Raw genomic sequence first — 7,054 nt, forward strand, 5'->3', positions numbered from 1 at the left:
AAATGGTCTGGAACATGGAAGAAAGGAAGAGGGATCCCTGGAATTAAGGTAATTTGGCCCAGCACTGGGGCCGGGAGATCATTCGGTGTTAAAGTACAACTAGGAAAAAAAAGATTGGTCTGGAACATGGAAGAAAGGAAGAGGGAACGGAGAGGAAGCTGACGACTAAAAAGTGGGTGTTGCTCGGACCTTCCAGTAATGCATACAGTGCACCAGGAGAGGTATACTGAAGACATTAACCCCCTCACTGGAACCATTATTGAAGAATCTTACCCCATTCCAGACCGGTGTAGTGTTTGTCTGTCAACTCTGATCAACATGCTGTCCCTCAGTTAGTTAGATGAGAGAGAGAGAGAGAGAGAGAGAGAGAGAGAGAGAGAGAGAGAGAGAGAGAGAGAGAGAGAGAGAGAGAGTCAGCATGAAAAAATCTTCTTGGCTAGTACAGCGGTAACGTGTTCGCCTCGAATTCACAAGGCAGCAAATCGATCCCAGTCCGGGAACGTGAGTTTAAGCTGTTTACTGGGGAGGCTACTGCAGTGGTTGGGCACCACAGTGGGGGGTCGGGCTTGCCCGACTGACGTTCTGGTGAACATCTATTCTGATGGAACTGGAACTGAAACCAGACCCCTTTACCTTTATTAATCAGGGCTGAAATATTTTTTTGCCAAGAACGAGACAGAAGTCACGCATCTATAAGCTATCAAATGATATTACGACCTAAGCCTTTCTTCCTATTTTTAAATAGTCAATGACGTTGAAATTCAGGTGGCAGCAACGAGAAGGCTAAAATGAAAACAGTGGTATTATTATTATTATTATCATTATTATTATTATTATTATTATTATTACAGTATTATTATTATTACTTGCTAAGCTACAACCTTAGTTGGAAAAGCAGGGTGCTATAAGCCCAGGGTCCCCAATAGGGAAAATAGCCCAGTGAGGAAAGGAAACAAGGAAAAATTAAATATCTTAAGAACAGTAACATTAAAATAAATGTTTCCTTTATAAACTATAAAAACTTAAAAAAACAAGAGGAAGAGAAATAAGATAGAATAGTGTGCCCGGGTGTCCCCTCAAGCAAGAGAACTCTAACCCAAGATAGTGGAAGACCATGGTACAGAGGTTATGGCACTACCCATGACTAGAGAACAATGGTTTGATTTTGGACCATTGCTGCATACCTTCGGCTCCTATCTACACCCACGTTGTAGCCTTCTACTGTAAGTCCATTGCGTCTTTTCTCGCATTTAATGTAATCAACTTTTATTCAAAGGATTTTAATCGTTGCACCTTTGATTTGAATGGCATCTCGAGCCCCAGAGATGGGCCATATGGAAAAAGTTATATATATATCACCTCATTCAGTCGATGTATAGATACCTACCATTGTAATCTTGTATAAACCCAAAATAAAATCCATAAATGCTAAAATAAATCAAGCTAAAGGGAGCCGACGATGTTAAAATTTCATAGAAAATCCCGTAGAATTTATTTATCTGAAACACATTTTTTTTTTTTCTATTTTTGAAATTTAATAATTCTGAGCTGCTTACCAATACGGTTTCAAATGGAAATTTTACAAAGAACAAATTCTAACTTCTTATACATTTCCAATTTTTAACCCTAACATAATTTTTTCGGGTTTCTGAAGAGTACTTTTATAATAATAATAATAATAATAATAATAATAATAATAATAATAATAATAATAATAATAATAATAATAATAACAACTGACTTATTATTTGTGGTGATATCTTTAGCTAGAATCAGTTTTCAGTATTAGGATACGATTTATAACAGATTTAGAAAAATAAGAATACTTTGCTTTGGATGTTTTTTTTCGGAATGTTTTAAGCCTATCTGTATTGACTATGTAACTAACTGCATTTTAACAGCTACGCAACCACCGTCAGACTACACCTCAAAGACCTCGAGCTAATGTTATGATATCTCAACTCCCTTGGAAAAACAGCCTGGTCGTTAATATGGTTTGTTCGTATTAATGTAAAAATGGAAAAAAAATATCTCATTCTATTATGATTTTTTAATCCAATCTACAGTAGCAAAGGGAAAATATCAATTAACAACATTTACAATAAGTATCATTTTTCTCCATAAATTGAAATGTGATAACTCATACCTTGGGACATCAATCTTTCACCAGAATCCAGTTAATACTAATACTATCATTATTAGGGTCGTGGTGGCCTAGTGGTAGCATCCTTGACTAGTGATTGCCAGACTGGGGTTCGAGTCCCACTCAAACTTGTTAGTTCCTTTGGTGGCTGCAACCTTACCATCCTTGTGACCTAAGGATGGGGATTTTGGGGACGCCTTCAGGTCTATATGCTGAGTCATCAGCAGCCATTGCCTGGCCCTCCTTGGTCCTAGCTTGGGTATAGAGGGGGCTTGGGCGCTGATCATATGTATATATGATGGTCAGTCTTTAGGGGCACTGTCCTGTTTGATAGGGAACTATTACTGTGCCTTGCCTCTGCCATTCATGAGCAGCTTTCAAACTTTTAAATTGCTAGATCACTACTAATTACTATTGGGCAATCATACATAATAAAAGTGAATAAAAGACAATGATGAAATTGAATTAATCAATGATAATTATTTTGACATCGACTTAGAGAACGGATTAATTAATTATATTCTTAATTATTTTTTTGACTGTTTATAGCGTTGATGGATCTACGAAAAAGAAGCTCTAGAGACAGAGGCACTTAAAATTCAAGAGACGGGAGCGGTGGTGTTATAAACAATTTTTATTGGCGATAAAGCCTCTAAGGACCCTTCATGATATCCAGATTGTGACTATCTTAGAAGGCAAAACCCACTGTATTTACTTACGCATAAAAAAACATAAATATACATACTGCAAGTATATATGTACATAGTAACATACATACATAAAGAGGTAAGTAAATAGATGATTACTACTACTACTGCTACTACGAGAAAAATATATTCATAAATGTCATACTACATACTCATAAATGTAAGAAATATATTACCTTAGAATTCTAGATATAACTAATTTGGTCCTATTCCTCAAATGTATTTTTTTTTTTTTTTGTTGCTTGTAATGTATCACATATCTTGCAGTTAAAATACAAAATGCAGATCATGGAGCTTTTCGTAAACGGCAGTAACCCAATGTAAAAAAAAAAAAATTAAATAAATAAATAAAAAAAAAAACTAGTCTCAAACCATGTATTAGAGATACACAGCTCCACATAAAAGTAGTAAGTTATATTTCAGCCCTGTAAGGAAAACTTTATACCAAGTTGCAGAGAACACCTCCGATGAACCGGACAAGGGTCTTTTTATCATTTATATATGACATATCTGTTTTGACGTTATTACTGTTTTTAGAATTATTTATTGTTAATCTATTCTCATCATTTACTTATTTCCTTATTTCCTTTCCTTACTGGGCTATTTTTCCCCGTTGGAGCCCTTGGGCTTATAGTATCTTGCTTTTTCAACTAGGGTTGTAGCTTGGATAATAATAATAATAATAATAATAATAATAATAATAATAATAATATAGGCACGAAATACGCCGAATTTGGTAGAGCCGTGAGCTGATAACTCGGTGACCCGAAGTTCAAATCCTACTTGAAGATGAAGTTTAATTTATTTGCAGGTTGATTAATAATAATGCATAAAAGAGAAGAAGAATCAGTCAGAAACCGCCAGAAAGAGTTGAATGAATCAAACATAATAACGTAGAGAGATTATGTAAATTTTTAGGTTTCTCACACATACATAGACCCTACACATGCATACATAAACACACACAAACACACACACACATATCTATCTATCTATCTATCTATCTATCTATCTATATATATATATATATATATATATATATATATATATATATACATACATATATATATACATACATATATATATATATATATATATATATATATATCCCTTTCTGAGTGGGAATACCTTTATTAACGTGGAGAAATGGTTTGCGTATCACCTAGTCGGCAAAGCTGTACTAGTCAGGAGCACCCATACTGGGTTGGTTTGCTGTGAACCATCAGACTAAAGACTCCCACCATCACCAATTCGCACTAGCCAGCGTGGTGATGAAAAGTGGCACACCCCAGACATGAATAAGGACATGAGTGATGTCTTTGTCCTGAAGTGGACTAGAAATGGCTACATGTGTTGATGTTTTATATAATATATAAATATATGTATATATGTGTATGAACATATCTAAAGGGTAAAAATTGGATGCTTAAACATAATTTTTACTTTGTAATAATCCATATTTTAGTGGAAACTATCAGACTGGTGACTCTTGAACGTTAATAGCTAGCTATATGTGATTTTGCAATTTTCTCCATATTTCTATTTCTCCTATCGAACTATCCTGACTTCCTATGAAGAGCCTAGGTAATCTCTCCATATTTCCATATGAAGAGCCTAGGTAATCTCTCCATATTTCCATATGAAGAGCCTAGGTAATCTGAAGAGCCTAGGTAATCTCTCCATATTTCCATATGAAGAGCCTAGGTAATCTCTCCATATTTCCATATGAAGAGCCTAGGTAATCTCTCCATATTTCCATATGAAGAGCCTAGGTAATCTCTCCATATTTCCATAGATATTCCAAAAAGTTTAGGGCCCCTGGACTGATTGTAACTCTTAACTCAGAGTAGAAAACTGGAGTTGTCTACCTACTCTTGAGATAACTGAAACCCCCAAGATGTCTCGTCATATATGGAAAAAAATTAGATTTAGAACCAATTGTAACATTTTAAGAGCAAATAATAAGCTATGAACATCATTCTACGGAACGCCATTTAAAACAAACAAGGGCTACTTCAATTTTCGTTTCTGTCTTACACTGTCAGTCAGAGACATTTACGGACCAATCAAACATCTCAACCCGACGGCTTTGTCCCAAGTCACTTCAAAAGTAACGGTTGTCTGCGCTCGTAAATCTTGGGGAGAAGAAGATGCGTTGGTCATGTCTCGCCCCATTTGAGAAACTGACGGGGCTAAAGAATGCACAAGTGTTGCCTTGTTGTCCTTGGATTAAACCAGGATAGTGAGGTTCGAGAAGGAGAGAGAAAAAAAGACTCTTGCTACTGCTGCAGCCTCGACTTCTTGCTCTAGATTCAAGAAGTAGAAAACAAGTGTATATTACACTGCTCTTAGTTTCTGCTCAAGAGTTTTCGGTTTCTAGATACTTCAATCGATATAGTTGTGGGCATTTACCTTAAATACTGAGACAGGTTATAAAGAAGTGGATGCATTGGGAAACTTTTGAATATTCAAGTTGCATTTGTCACATTATAGATAGTGGACAAACAATAGCTGTTATATAACTGTTGGTATTCCCAGAAGTGCGTAAAATCACAGCATTTCAGACAATGAAATGGAAGAATTCAGGTGACGGTCAACATTCACTGTTGTATTAAAACAAAAGCTACTGAAACAGAGCTGAAAGAGGGAAAAACTCTAATTCCTAGATGAAAAAGAATTATCTAGAGAGTATTCGTAGATATGGTAATTCTAGAAGCCAGCTATAATTCTACACGTAACACATAAGGGAATTTCTACTGGAATACTTTTGTGTTACTGCTATGAGGGTCTTAAAAGACCTTCTGCTACAAGTGAACATTAGTTGGATTCATTCTTCGATTATTTTGACATTGGACTAGTATAGTGGTAACGTTTTCGCCTAGCATTCGTATGGCAGCAGATCGACCCCAGCTCAGGACCGTGAGTTTAAGCTATTTACTCGGGAGGCCACTGCTGTGCTTAGGCACCACTGTAGGAAGTTGGGGTTACCAGACTGACGTTTTGGTGAGCCTCTCCTATGATGAAACTGGTAACGTCTCTGATTGATGATCGTAATACTAAGGTTCGAGTCCCGCTTAAACTCACTAGTTCCTTTGGTCGTTGCAACCTCACCATCCGTGTGAGCTGATGATGGGGGGTTTGGGGGAGCCTATAGGTCTATCTGTTGAGTTATCAGCAGCCATTGCCTGGCCCTCGTTGGTCGTAGCTTGGGTGGAGAGAGGACTTGAGCGCTGATCATATGTATATAAGGTCAGTTTCTAGGGCACTGCTCTGCTTGATAGGACAAAGTCACTGTTCCTTGCCTCTGCCATTCATGAGCGGCCTTTAAACCTTTGCCTTTATTAAGTTAAACATACAAGAAATCACTGCTGAGAAAAGAGTTGAAGTCACACTGAGCAGAGGAGAATACCAGAGACACTAATCCAGGGATACAACAGTTTCAAGAAAGTAAATAAGAATTAATGTTAAAGGGAAGTATCGTGGTTACAATAACTATAGGTGGTGAATGATTATAAATTAAGCATTCAAACGTTGATTAAATCATTTGGAATAATTATAAGAAAATGTGTGAGATGCCGTAGGACGAGGTATTAACTCGTATGGCTGTCAAGGAAAACAAATTCTTTCTTTAAATGTATTCAAATTTGATGTAATGATAATATTAGAACTTTATCCAAAAAGAATCGCCTACGATAGACATGAGAATACTTACAAGTTCGTCAAGGATATCTAGCAACCTGAGAGAGAGAGAGAGAGAGAGAGAGAGAGAGAGAGAGAGAGAGAGAGAGAGAGAGAAACGAAAATTTCTACCACTTCCCTAAAATATGTAAGAAAATACATATAAAATACATAGTCGTTTAAGAAGTGATGTTTTAGTGGGGAATGTTACTTATAAGTACGGCCAACCAAGTCAAGGTTTGTAATACTAATATTCTATGAGTATGTTGGGAAAAATATTTAATATGTATACATACATATATACATAAAAACTACGTTAACAGTAAGGGCTTAGGCTATTTCATATCTATTGTAAATACTATAGGTCCACATATAAAAACACATGCGTGCTATTCTGTAATAATACATTTAATTAAAGGAACAGACACTTAATATCTAAGTTGCTGTGGCCTGATTGGTAACGTCTCTGCCTGGTGTTTGACAGTCGGGGGTTCGAGTCCAGCTCAGACTCGTTAGTGCCATTAGT

The sequence above is a fragment of the Palaemon carinicauda genome, chromosome 2, assembly GCF_036898095.1.
Source record: "Palaemon carinicauda isolate YSFRI2023 chromosome 2, ASM3689809v2, whole genome shotgun sequence".
NCBI classification, from domain to species: Eukaryota; Metazoa; Arthropoda; class Malacostraca; order Decapoda; family Palaemonidae; genus Palaemon; species Palaemon carinicauda.